This window comes from Setaria viridis, chromosome 7, assembly GCF_005286985.2.
Source record: "Setaria viridis chromosome 7, Setaria_viridis_v4.0, whole genome shotgun sequence".
NCBI classification, from domain to species: domain Eukaryota; kingdom Viridiplantae; phylum Streptophyta; class Magnoliopsida; order Poales; family Poaceae; genus Setaria; species Setaria viridis.
The window spans coordinates 5,406,488-5,421,090 of record NC_048269.2 but is presented as its reverse complement, the minus strand read 5'-3'; the positions used below and the strand labels follow the sequence as shown (position 1 = coordinate 5,421,090).

At 40.4% G+C, this 14,603-nt stretch overlaps 1 long non-coding RNA gene across 1 annotated transcript; it reads right to left on the bottom strand.

Moving 5' to 3' along the window:
* Positions 1-4,880: 4,880 nt before the first annotated feature.
* LOC117863324 (uncharacterized) lies at positions 4,881-12,930 on the bottom strand. Its single transcript, XR_004642199.2, has 3 exons — positions 12,807-12,930; positions 12,535-12,613; positions 4,881-10,072 (listed from the first exon to the last, which is right to left on the bottom strand). It is a non-coding gene; the product is annotated as an uncharacterized lncRNA (long non-coding RNA).
* Between the last annotated feature and the right edge of the window lie 1,673 nt (positions 12,931-14,603).

Genomic DNA, 14,603 nt, shown 5'->3' with positions numbered 1-14,603 from the left:
CTTTCTCCCTAAAAAAACTCCATTGGCAAAAGACAGTACCAACGATGTAAGAAAAGAGAAGCATTACTACTAGTATCTAAAGGGTAAATATATATATGAACTTTTTAGTTAGTAATGAGCAAAGTTAACCTCAAGGCTATTGGTGAAGGCAAGTAGTCACACATCTTTTGTTTTTTTTTTAAAAAAAGTCATTCGCTCAACATCTTGCACTACTACAGAACATGGATGTAGTAACACCAACTTGTGTTCCTATAGTCTATTAAAAGTGTTACTATGGTGCCTAGTAACACATCTTGTTAGCATTACTATTTCTAATGTTACTACAGCCCGATCTATGGGAACACAAGATATGTGCTCTTTTACATAAGAGAAAATGTTACTACTCTGTAACACAATTTCCTACCTAGTGGAATATTTATCAAGTGTTACAATTATTCTCTTAGTAACACATTTTTTAAGCTATAGTAACACTTTCTCTTTGTGGTAGAGTACATGAACGTAGTTTAGAACACATGGTTTGCAACACGTATTTTACCTATTGTTACACATTCAAAAATTACAATAAATATTATTTTACACTTGCATTTCGCATATAATGTTTATATGAACTTTTCCACAGTGAATATGACACAATACAGAATCACTTAAAACCATATATATTGCAATAATGATAGAAAGATGCATTGATCGTAGGAAGGTTACATCGTGTCGTAGTACATATACATAAAGATACGATCCTAACAAGAAAATGTAATGAAGGGTACAAGGTCCATACTTTTAGACAAAGGAAAAAGGAAAATGTAGACCTAAACATCTAGTATTCTTAAACTTTATTACTTCTTATCGTTCTTGTATGCATCGATACAAGAATTTAGCCACTGATCATTTCAACCTGCATATAGAAAGAAAAATGTAACAATATATAATATGCTATGCATATATGCTACGTTAAAATTCAGAAAGCTAGCTGTAACATGTACACTTACTGAGAAATATTAATTGAATATGAACTATCTAGAATAATCTGAAATGCTAAGAAATTGATTCATTATTGGAAATATATTAAAAAGTAAACAAATAACTTTGTTAGGGAGGGTTCAATATTTCAAGTAAACGATTACTATCCTAACCTTTCAACAGCAGCTACTGTTGTTTCACCGAAAAATTGCTATCGACTGAATCCTGACACTTTCGACAAGTATGTGTAATGTTTGCACTCATGCCATGAACACAATAAGAAAATTGAGCAGCACCAATAACTAATACTTGTATAATATCAGAGAATTCCAAGATCTGTTTATTGGTATGAATATATAAGAATGTGTCATGCTTCATACAAAAAAAACATACTTTACCAAAGGTTCTCCCTCGGTTGTTGGCTAATTGATCCCCTTGGCAACACTGGTTTGTTTATTAGCTAGACAATGAGCAATCTGAGTGGACCTATCGCTAATTTGGAGGGCAAAACATGAAAGCACATAAATATAGTAAGGAAATATCACACCCGGTTTTAAAACAAAACCAAGTGCTACCTATATGTATGTCAGGATCTAGTTTCATAAATATAGTGACATCATTAGTGAATAACAATAACAATATCACGTAAAAGAATATAAATAAAGACTTATGATTCTATTAAAGATATACAACTTAATCCTAGAAACGGAGGCTCCAAACTTCACAAGCAATCGATTGGGGGCTGTGTACGCCAAGAACTCAGCATCATCTTCAGAAAACTTCACACACCTTCCTCTTCTGAGTAGCAGTAAGCAAGGGTGAGTACACTTATGGTTGGTACTCAGCAAGGTCACAAGAATTAACCAGAATAAATGATTTAAGTCCATCTTCAAGTTTAATTAATCCTGTGAGGGTTCAGGCCGCTCTTGACCGTGAGCACGTCTGTTATAACAATTTTACACTTTGCAGAGGTTGTACACTTTCACCACAAGTCATGTAAAAGTTCAGAAGAACTTTGGACCCAACCATGTTGTGCAAAAGTGGGCACTTATCACACTACGGAGGTGTGATTACATAGGGATGCTTCGAGGCCTTTACAAAGATTCCCTAGTTAGTGGTAGCCCGCTAAGGTTTCTGGATCAGTAGCAGAGCATAAACCTCCCTAGTGGGCATAGTGTCTTAGCAAAGCTCACTTCCCAAGAGGACCGGGTTATACACCATCTACCGCCACCCCTCTTGCCCTTTCAGTAAGATTACCCCAGACTAAAGTCTCTAATTAATTAGCCAAGACTAGAGCTATTTAGTTCTTGTGGTTGCATTATTTTCCTAGGTGGTTCTCCATGTTCCAATTAATGCATGCATGGTATTCTTGAAAATAATCATAGGCAGAAGGATGGTTAGGAACACTTGGCATTCTCCAACAAAAAGTTACTCTGACTACTCTTCAACTCTTGCTCTCTTGAAATTCTTAACTTCAAATCTATCGAAGGGCGATACTTCTACTCGAAGCAATCACCAGCAAAAACATACAAGCAAACATAAGAGGGAATAAAGAGACTATATGCTAGGTTTATTTTAATTAGAAAAACATAAGTAAAGGAGATTTCAAAAAGGAAATACCCTCAGTTGGAATTAATGCAAATTATACTTTATTTGCAAAGACCGAGGTAAAAACCTAGTCAAGTTTTATTTATAAATATTCATGTATAAATTACACCAATTACACACTTACTTTAGAAAGGTGAGAACAACTAATCCAATAAACACATATGTTGTGTTGGCTAAACAAACTTTATTTAGAAAACACATTCCATATTGACATTAATCATTTATCAATACTTAGGAAAAATCCAGTTATAACTTAACAATATTTTAATTACAAATATTGAAGTATAGATTATACCATTTGACATTTGGCTTTAGAAAGACTAAACTATATGAAACATCTAAACGTACACTTTATGATTCAAGTGGACCTAATTATTATTGAAAACATATTCACGTTTGTATTAATCATGTTAAGATTTATTTATAAAAGCTGGTGTAAAAACCTAATCATCTTTTATTTAGGAATTTGATTTGAACATTAATCAAATTAAGTGTGATTATAAAAAGTGGAGATACATTCTATTTTGATTTTATTTAGAAAACTCAATTAAATAGTATTAGTCAAGTTAATATTAATTATGAAAAACCGATGTAAACCCTACTTAAATTCTCATTAAGAAAGGCATTCAAAGAGGCATTAATCAAATTAATATTAAATTTATTTTCAAAGACATGGATAATCGAAAACATCACCACTATCATATAATTTATGTTCTTATGAATCTAACGCAACTTGAACAAGGTTAAATGGAGCTAAAACATGTAATCTATGAATTAAACAAGGTTCTAAGGAGCTAATAGTGATCCGTAGACTTCAGGGGCTAGCATAGAAGATCCACAAGACACATGGAACAGTTCTCGTGAATAGATATATACGCTGGGTTAGATCTGCAAAAGAGCCTTAGGTTGGATCTGTTTGCACGCATCAAACCTCTAAACTTTCCAAGGGCTTTCTGTAGAAAGCTCAAGACTCAAGGGAGAAGGCCAAACATAACCAGATCTTCCAAGGGCTAAAGCGCAAAACTGCTAGGGTCTTCTTCACCTCTTGGCGGGGAGCTCTGGACGGCGACTCTCACCGGCGCTACAGGCAGCCGGGGCTCTAGCGGGCGGCGTAGGAGGTGGAGGAGGTCGAGGGAAATGTGGGGGGGGAGGGTGGTTGGCTCACTAGCGGTAGGGCAGATGGAGGCGTCTGGAAGAAGTTGCGGTGGCGGAGACGGCGACTGGCTCAGGCCTTTGCAAGCGGCGGCTCTCTGGTGGTGGAACATGGGGCGGCTCGACGTGCAGGCGGTGGCAGAACGACCTAGGACTGTGGTGGCGTGCGGTTGGCGGTGCGTGGCAGCGGCGGCGCAGGGGCGACGGTGTTGGAGGTATGCCCTAGAGGCAATCATAGAGATGATGATATTCCATTTGTATCCATGATTTGTATATTGTGTTCATTGAATATCCATTAAAGGCTACTTGAATTGATTTGCAATTATGTGAATTGTATGTGAAACTCTTTACTTGTATGGTTATTCTAAAGTTGTCCCTAGTCGGAGTTCATGTGAGGACACACATGAATATTAGACTAGCACATGTATTAGTTGATGACTATATTTCACAAGTCATGGACATGGAGATGTTGAACTAATAATGTGGACACATGTGGAGACATGTGCTAGGACTGACCCAACACGAGAAGAAGTTCTCTCTTTAAACAACATATACGCTTTGTCCTTAGACCTGAGATTGTCGCATGTATTCTAGATGTGGATCGACCTACTTAGGGGCTATCAAACGCTACGCTGTAACAGGGTAGTTATAAAGGTAGCTTTCGGGTTTGTCAAGAAGCATGCTATGAGACATGGTCAATCAAGATGGGATTTGCCCCTCTCTGATTGAGAGTGATATCTCTGGGCCCCTCGAGTGATCGGATCCGAAAATGCATGGCCATGCTACGTACGGTTAAGAGTTAACCTACAAAGGGATTTCGAATTACAGGATCGAGAAAGAGCGGTCGGCTTGAAGCTAGACCAAATATCGTGAGGCAAAGGGAATAGCATGTATATTATGTTGTGATGGTTCGTCTAATATGATCTTCGTGTGCGTATAGGAGTTGGCACGTCTTGCTAGAGGCCGCTACCGACTATTGGGCCGAGTAGGAGTACTCGGGCCATGTCTATACGTATCCGAACCCATAGGGTCACACACTTAAGGGGCTGGAAGCCCAATTCGGATCTGATCCGAGTTGGATTAGGTTTAGAAGTACTAATGGGCCTCGGACCCAGAGGCCCGTTAGGAACCTCTATAAATAGAGGGGTGGGGGCGCCCTAGGGTTTACACCTTTTGGCGAAACACACTTGCCGCGCCTCCCACGCCCTCGCCTTGTTGCAACTCGCGGATCTAGCAGTCCGGCTTGCGACGCTTCTTCCCTGCACGTGTGGATACCTTGGAGGTGTTACGCCTGCAGCACTTGGACGAGCCACCGACGAGCCACAATGAGCCGCCGACGAGCCACGACGAGCTGACGACGAGCCGCGGCACGAGGGCGATCTTGCTGCACGTGGACGAGCTGCTGAGGAGCTGCTGGACGTTGACGTGATCGACTACGTACGACTACGTTGATCGACTACGTACGACTACGTTGATCGTCTTCACTGCATCGACGCAAATCTACATCTTCCGCACCAGTAGTGCGTCGAGTGGTAATCCCGTGATCCTTATATGGCAGTTCTTCCTAGTTTTACGCGGTAGAAATTTTGGTTTGCGCTAGTGTAGCCTACCTCGTAACCCAACAGACGGCGCACAAGTGTGGTGCTAGACACAGGAAGACGGGGACACGGCGTAGCCATGTGAGGATGGCGGAGGCAGATGCGGTGCAGCAGGAGGCCTCGGGCGGCGCGAGCGCTCGCCCTTGATAGGGCGCGGGGCCTTACGCGCGCACACCTAGGTTTTCCGGTAGCCATTGAGTGCCGACAGCGCATGGGTTTAGATGGGCCTTGGCAGGCCGGTTGCTGGGCCACAGCAGGTTGGGCTCGCGGGCTTAGCCTGGGGGAAAGGATAGGAATATATTTCCCATGAAAGAAAAATCTAGAAATTCCAGATAATTTATTTAATTCACGTGAAATAATCCAAAAATCCTAAAAAATCCATGACAAATAATGTAGATAGATTGGGACACGAGGAGTCCAAATAAAACACTTGGAACTCGTGAAAAGGATTCTAGAGCCTTCCAAAAATTGGGTTTACCTCTGAAAAAATCAGAATAAATTCTAGGAAATTCTGGAGAATTCTCGGAAGAACCTAATCATTTTCCAAATGCCTTTTAAAATATTTTGCACTCATGAAACACCAAAATGCATCAGCATGAATGCAACACACACAGAACAACACTGTTTAATTTAGAAAAATAACCAATTGTTTTTCCTGTACTATATTTCCTGAGAAGAAAAAAGATAAATGTTGGGAAAATTTTAAAATTATGAGAAAATCATTATTTAGGTATTCCTTTTTAATCACATCCTAAAATCCAAAAATTTTAGGGTGTGACAAGACTACCCCCTTAACAGGAATCTCGTCCCGAGATTCGCAAAGGCTAGCAAGAGACAAGGGTTTAGGTGGGTAGCATCCAACACTTATTAGCTTTCTTCCAGATCATTCATCTTTACATAAGCTCAGCAATCTCGCTTCTTTATTCTTCACAACTCACATAAAAGCAAAAACGCTTCAGGGATACTTAGTCTAATTTCACTTTTAACTATCCATTCCTTTTCTGGGCTTCGTAAGCCCATCTTTGAGGAACCTTCGTTCGTATCTTGATAAAGTAATTTGAATAGAGCTGGGTGTCTTCTCTCTAGCTTGACTGTCTCAAATCATCCTTCAAGTCTTCAGACCACTAGTATCATAGTTTCCAAAATCTTCCAGTGTAGTGACAAATATAAACAAACCACACAATTCCAGAGCTTCCAAAACATCCTCAGGCATTAGTTGCATTATCTTGTCTATTCTGACTATGAGCCTTCTTCTCCATTTGGTCCAAACGCCTCTTGGGGCATTCACTGATGAGATGTCCCTCTTCTTTGCAGTAGAAACATGATTTCCTTGCTTTAGTATCTTGGTAACTAGATGTGGTATGAGAATTGGGCATTGGGGATTGATGGCATTCTTTTCTAGCTGAGGCATCCTGATCATCCGTACTAATAAAGAGGTCAACTAATGGCATCTGGCTGAATATAGGGCTACTGAGACTTTGGTTATGTGGTTGATTATCCTCCTCTTTTGCACACCAACTGGCAAGATGTCCGTCTCCTCCACACTTGAGGTAATATAATCCAGCATCACGGGACCTAGTCATCTTACGCTTTGTTGGACATTTATTGACATAGTGGCCTCCTTCACCACATTTGAAGCACAATCCTTTAACATGTCCATCTTGGCTTCCTTTCAACTCTACCATAGCTCTTGGTGGAATGGCTTGTGCATCAGGATTCTTCTTGATAGAGTTGTCATTTGGAGGTTGAACAACTTTAGGTTGTGGATGGTTGGAACTGGGTTGAGAACTGCTATCTATCAATGGTTGAGGTAACTCCATCTTCTCTTGACTTGCTTCACTAGTTGGCTTCTTGGCGTGCCTACTCCTCTAGGGCTGAAATTCTTTGAAAGATATACTCCAATCCTCAAGGTTCATAGTCTGAGTACTATCCTCATCTTGAGTAACTCCCTCTAGGACTGGATCTTGGGCAGATAACTTCCTCTTGTTATTTATGTCTAAATGATAATGTTGTCTTGCTTCAGTTGTCATTAGGCTAGCTTCTTCCTGGAGACATGGAAGACCATGGTGTCCACAACATTGGCATGTTCCTGGAATCTTAACATCCTCATGTTGTCTCTCGATCTCCAGCTCTGGCGCTCCACAGCTTCTCTTATTCCTTTGATGGTTCCATGCTTCAGCAACTTGCCTCTTCATTGGTCTAGTGGGAACTCCAGCCTTGGTCATCTCCATGTTATGAGGGGATGATGTGTTAGTCTGCATCCTTCCTTGTAAGACTTGAGCCTGCATGGCTAATAGCTTCTCTTTGTCGAACGGTGACGGAATAGATGAAACCTAATGGTTATCACTGGTTACAGGTTGTGGTATGTAGGGAATGAGGTTTGCTCCGTGATATACTGATGGATATTAACCATGGTTTGAGCCATTGCTTGTAGAGTCTGAGTTTGTGCTACCATATACTCTAACATTTTGCGCTCATATGATGGGCTACGGATGGAATGTTGAGGTCACCTTCATTGGCTCTATCTTCATGATTTTCATTGGGACTCGCCATCTAGTTGGGTGGTGAAGATAAGATCAGAACAGAATGGGAATAAATAAATAAAATTGAAGAACAGGGTAGAGTACTTCATGACGTCATCTTCATCTTTTCTTGGTTGTGGTAAATTGGTTAGCAAATAAATCAAGGTAGAGAGGAGAATAGCACGGGAGTAGCAAAGGAAATAGAGCATCCTTTTCTTTAACTTCTTTCATGTGTCGACGTCTGCACATACTTGATGTTTCTGTTGTCAATGTTGGTGTTGCCTTCAACTTTTCATATTGGCGTCCTCCATTGGAATGGGGAGAAAGAAAGGGAAATGACAAGGACATGGGAGGGACAAAAGAAGAACCCAGCTAGGCAACTGATGCCATTGTAGGTAGAACCACAATACACCAACAATCAATACAAAGAACTGACTTGATCAATGATATAACAACAAACATCACAAGCACACTCACACAAGGATTATTGACAACTAACAAGAAATGGTGCTAATCTTTGTTATTAGAGTTACAAGCGATCCTCCTAAGCATGGGTTGTGTGTTAAAGGTTCGACATTCTTGAAAAAGGCAACCATTAGCTTGTCCAACATTGACTCCATCTTCTTGATGCACACTTTAGTTGCTCAGGCTTGACTTCTGGTGGTGAACTAGTAGCTCCATTCTTTGGATGACTTGGACAGGCTTTAGGATATGTGGCATGGATCATCTAAATATTTTTAAATAAAAGAGACACTTTGGAATCAAAATTTCAGAGTAGAGAATTCAAAGTTACAACATTATAAGAAACAAGGCAGAGGTAATTTGGAACATAGTGACAAAATGCAAGTAATGCCAAGGAGGGGATGGGTACAATGATAAGTAGGCAAGGAAAAATATTAATAATATAAATAAACAAGGGATGACAAGGTAGCAATATCACCAATAAATCAAGGAGGTGTATTGCATGAGATAGGAAAATTATTCATCAAAGGAGATGTATGAACAAGATCAAGGAGTCATCAAGGAGATAGAAAATAAATAGACAAGGATTAAGGGTCTAACATTTGCAAAATAAGAAAGTGCCAATTAAAAGGGGATCAAGTGGGAAAGGTGAATTATCAAGGAGGAGAGAGGAAAGAAAAATGGTCAAGGAGTGACAATTTTCACAAGAGAAGTCAAAGGTAGGAATTGTTTTTACAGTAAAATAGACCATAGGAAGCGACCATTGCTATCTAGACTTATGTCCTACAGTCGATACAGCTCTGATACCATTTTTATCACACCCGGTTTTAAAATAAAACCAAGTGCTACCTATATGTATGCCAGGATCTAGTTTTATACATATAGTGGCATCATTAGTGAATAATAACAATAATATCACGTAAACGAATATAAATAAAGACTTACGAGTCTATCAGATATGTACAGCTTAATCCTACAAAAGGAGGCTTCAAACTTCATAGACAATTGACTGGAGGTTGCGTACGCCAAGAACTCAGCATTATCTTCAGAAAACTTCACACACCTTCCTCTTTTGAGCAGCAGTAAGCAAGGGTGATTACACTTATGGTTGGCACTCAGTAAGGCTACAAGAATTAACCAAAATAAATGATTTAAGCCCGTCTTCAAGTTCAATTAATCACGTGAGGGTCCAGGCCGCTGTTGACCGTGAGGACGACTGTTATAATAGTTTTACACTCTGAAGAGGTTGTATATTTTCACCACAAGTCGCATAAAAGTTTAGAAGAACTTTTAACCCAACCATGCTGTGCAAAAGTAGGCACTTATCACACTACCGAGGTGTTATTGCATAGGAATGCTTCAAGACCTTTACAAAGATTTCCTAGTAACCGGTAACCTGGTAAGGTTTCAAGATCAGTAGTAGAGCATAAACCTCCATAGTGGGCATAGTAGCTTAGCAAAGCTCACTTCCCAAGAGAACCAGGTTATACCCCATCTGCCATTGCCCCTCTTGCCCTTTAGGTAAGATTACTCCAGACTAAAGTCTCTAATTAATTAGCCAAGACCGGATCCATTTAATTCTTATGGTTGCACTGTTTTCCTTAGTAGTTCTCCATGCTCCAATTAATGCATGCATGGTATTCTTGTAAATAAGCATAGCCAGAAGGATGATTAGAGACACTTGCCTTTCTCCAACAAAAAGTTACTCTGATGGCTCTTCAATTCTTGCTCTCTTGAAACTCTTAACTTCAAATCTTTCGAATAGCGATCCTTCTACTCGAACAAATCACCGGTACAAACATACAAGAAAATAAACAAGTACAACTAAGAACAATACACCAAAACAAAAGAAAAGCTTTAAAAGAGCATACTAAAGGATAGGGCTTCAATCTAAGGTCACGCGAATGAAAGAAACGCAGGGAAAGAAACTAGGGTTGAAAAGATAAGCTATCGAGAGATCTAAATTATAAGAGGGAATAAAAAGACTATATGCTAGGTTTATTTTAATTAGAAAATAATATGTAAACGAATACCGTTAGTTGGAATTAATGCAAATTATAATTTATTTGTAAAGACCGAGGTAAAAACCTAGTCAAGTTTTATTGATAAATGTTCATGTATAAATTACACCAATTACACACTTAACTTTAGAAAGGTGAGAACAACTAATCCAATAAACACATATGTCGTGTTGGCTAAACAAACTTTATTTAGAAAACACATTCCATATTGACATTAATCATTTTATCAATACCTAGGAAAAACCGAGTTATAACTTAACAATATTTTAATTACAAATATTGAAGTATAGATTATACCATTTGACATTTGGCTTTATAAAGACTAAACTATATGAAACATCTAAACGTACACTTTATGATTCAAGTGGACCAAATTATTATTGAAAACATATTCACATTGGTATTAATCATATTCAAATTTATTTATAAAAGTCGGTGTAAAAACCTAATCATCTTGTATTTAGGAAAGTTGATTTGAACAATAATCAAATTAAGTGTCATTATGAAAAGTGGAGATACATTCTATTTTTATTTTATTTAGAAAACCCAATTAAATATTATTAGCCAAGTTAATATTTATTATGAAAAACCGATGTAAACCCTGCTTAAATTCTCATTAAGAAAGGTATTCAAATAGGCATTAATCAAATTAATATGTAACTTATTTTTAAAGACATGCATGATGGAAAACATCACCACTATCGTATAATTTATGTTGTTATGAATCTAACGCAACTTGAACGAGGTTAAAGGGAGCTAAAACGTGTAATCTATGGATTAAACAATGTTCTAAGGACCTAATTGTGATTAACCGTAGACTTCAGGTTGGATCTGCAAAAGAGCCTCAGGTTGGATATGTTTGCACGCATCAAACATCTAAACTTTCCAGCGGCTTTCTGTAGAAAGCTCAAGACTCAAGGAAGAAGGCCAAACATAACCAGATCTTCCAGGGGCTAAAACGCAAAAATGCTAGGGTCTCCTTCTTCCTCTTTGCGGGGAGCTCTGGACGGTGACTCTCACTGGCGCTACAGGTGGCCGAGGCTTTGGCTGGCGGCAGAGGAGGTGAAGAAGTTTGAGGGAAGCGCGCGCGTGGGGGGGGGGTGGCTCACCGGCTGCGGGGCGGACGGAGAAGTCTGGAAGAAGCTGCGGCGGTGGAGACGGTGGCTGGCTCAGGCCTTTGCGAGCGGCGGCTCTCCGGTGGTGGAATGTGGTGCGGCTCGGCGTGTAGGCTGTGGCAGAACGGCCTAGGGCGGTGGTGGCGCGCGGCAGCGGCGAGCGGCGGCGTAGGGGTGACGACTGCATAGGTGGTGGTGCTAGGCACAGCAAGGCGGGGCGTGGCGCAGCCAGGTGAGGACGGCGGAGGTAGCGGCGGTGCAGCAGCAGGCCTCGGGCGGCACGAGCGCTCGCCCTTTATAGGGCGCGGGGCCTTACGCGCACACGCCTAGGTTTTCTAGCAGCCATTGAGTGCCGACGGCGCATGGGCTTAGATGGGCCTTGGCAAGCCGGTTGCTGGGCCTGAGCGGGTCGAGTTCACGGGCTCAGCCCGGGGGAAAGGATAGGAATATATTTCCCATAAAAGAAAAATCTAGAAATTCCAGAGAATTCATTTAATTCACGAAAAGTACTCCAAAAATCCTAAAAATTCCAGGACAAATCCTGGAGATAGTTTGGGACACGAGAAATCCAAATAAAATACTTGGAACTCGTGAAAAGGATTCCAAAACCTTCCAAAAATTGGTTTTGACTCTTAGAAAATGAGAATAAATCCAGAAAATTCTGGAAAATTCTCGGAAGAACCTAATCGTCATCTAAACGCCTTTTAAAATATTTTGCACTCATGAAACACCAAAATGCATCAGCATGAATGCAACACACATAGAACAACACTGTTTAATTTAGTAAAACAACTTATTATTTTTCCTGTACTACATTTCCTGATAAGAAAATAGTAAATATTGGAAAAAATTTAAAATTATGAGAAAATCATTTTTTAGTTATTCCTTTTTAATCACATCCTAAAATCCAAAAATTTGAGGATGTGATACAAAACCAGTAATTTCTGGGAACATTTCAACAAACAAGTTTTGGGCATGTCGATTAAAGAAACCTGCAACGTGTGCAACACGGATGCAATTTAATTAGTCAACAAAGATGTAATGATCTGTCTACAACAAATTTATTATACTTAAATTAGGACCCTTAGTCTGAACTTACACGAGGCGATCTGGTGCAGAGGCAAAGTTCTCGGTTCCGAGCGGCACCTGCTAGGGCCGAATTTTGCTACAGAGCAGATCTAGTAAAAATAAAAAAACCAATGAGCAAATCAGCATCCAGGAAAAACACAATTGAAGTACGGAATGAAGGCACGCATAAGCAGACACTCTAATCCCTTTGTCGAGCAGGGTGCTGCAGGGTCTCCGATAGGCCGGCGTTGTCCGTCAGTGCGGTGCCGCGACTTCTCGAAACAAGGCAGGTTGGTTGATTACCTCCAAGCTGGTGTAGAGGCGCCATCCCGGATGGCAGGTGAGCCGCCGCCGCCGCTGCGGCCGTCGCTGCCGTTCCTCTCGTATCCACAAAGGAGTAGTTAGATTTTACGGTGGCCGGGATGGATCCTTGAAACAAGGAGTGGTGGGCTTTTGTTGTTGCGGAACGGTTTTGTTTTTACTCGGCTGAACGATAATCGCGCTTGGACGGTGGCCTTGCAGCGATAGATATTCCATCGGCAGCTATCGTTTGTATATCAATATATGGGTGATCCTGTTGCATATAGTGTGTCATCGTTATACTACCACTTAATAAACAAATGATATGTGATGACAGATTGAGATATGTACTGCTCACAACGTTAACGCTATTAAAAAATAATATGAAGGGCCGATTGATAATGGGAACCACTTTGATCGTAATTGTTGTTATCAAGTTTAAATAAAAATACAATTGTAAACCTATATCGGAATTCTGCTACCATTAACAAATTTGATTAGTTCCTCTAAAAAACAAATTTGATTAGTTGGAGCAATGACAACGCGGGAGCTTACGGGAGGTCCAAATCGGCCACGCTGGTCACGGGTGAAAACATGGGGGCAGCCCGAAGATATGAAAATGATCAACGAACATGTGTTCGGCTATGAGAATATGTGCTATAGCTCACAGGAGATCCAAAATGGTCACGCCGGCTACCGGGGTTGCTAGCAGCCCTAACTTCGGGCTACGGCGCCATGCAGCATGGGGAGCCAAGTACCATATCCTTCCTCACGGATGGATTGGGAGTATCTTTTGGCATGACACCCATGCAAGGGTGCCCTCAGCTAGGTCTCCGGCGCAATGAACCACAATTCAAATTCTAGTAGCACCAAACAAAATCCTATCACTAGCAACCCAAAAAAATAGTGGAAGGACGCCGACTTGTTGCACCTGTGGTTAGTTTTGGTCCTACCAGGAGGTAGATGCAATGGTCGCTTGCCCAGTAGGTCATGGTCAACCAAATAGGGTGAGGGCAACGTTCATTGTTTTTCTTGACAGGCTTTGCTAAGGCTCCTTCTCTTTTGTAACATTGTTGGGGGTGGTCTTTCCCTTCAGAGTTTTTTTTATATAGATGAAGCACCCACATTCAATAATAACAAACCATTGTATGTCTATTATGCACCTAGGTGCATTCTATGTACAGAATGCACTCAAACCGGTAGGCGAGTCAGACCGAACAAACCAGCATGCATGTACCCAAGATAACCAATAGCTAATTTGCTATTTCTCACCACTCATGGTTAGCCACGTGCAAAAGACAACTAGCAGCCTGCATGCATGCATGGATGGAATATTTTATGAGTTCGATTCTTTGAAATAAATTTTCTCCTAAACCGTAACCCCAAATAAGAAACTGTCTGCTGCATCTTACTCAAAAAAATGTGCTTAACAGAACTAGATCCAATATGGATATATTTTATTATTTTTGCGCGAGTTGCATATCTATGTATTACCGATTGCAACTGTGTATACTACCAAGTTGCAACTAATTATAAGTCCATGTATTGTTTACATCTGGTCACAATAATCATATCAAGTTGCAATCATACCTTGTCGAGATCAGAGTGCCAACTGTGTTGCAACTGAGTAGTAACTAGCTACAATCAATAGTAACCGGTTCCAAATAGGTAGTAATTGGTTGCAATTCTATTCAGTAGGAAACACATCTGGTTGCAACTAACCGGGTTGCAACTGAGTAGTAACTAATTGCAACTAAAAGAAAAGGAAAAGGGGTTACATTAGGTTATAACTACTTGCAA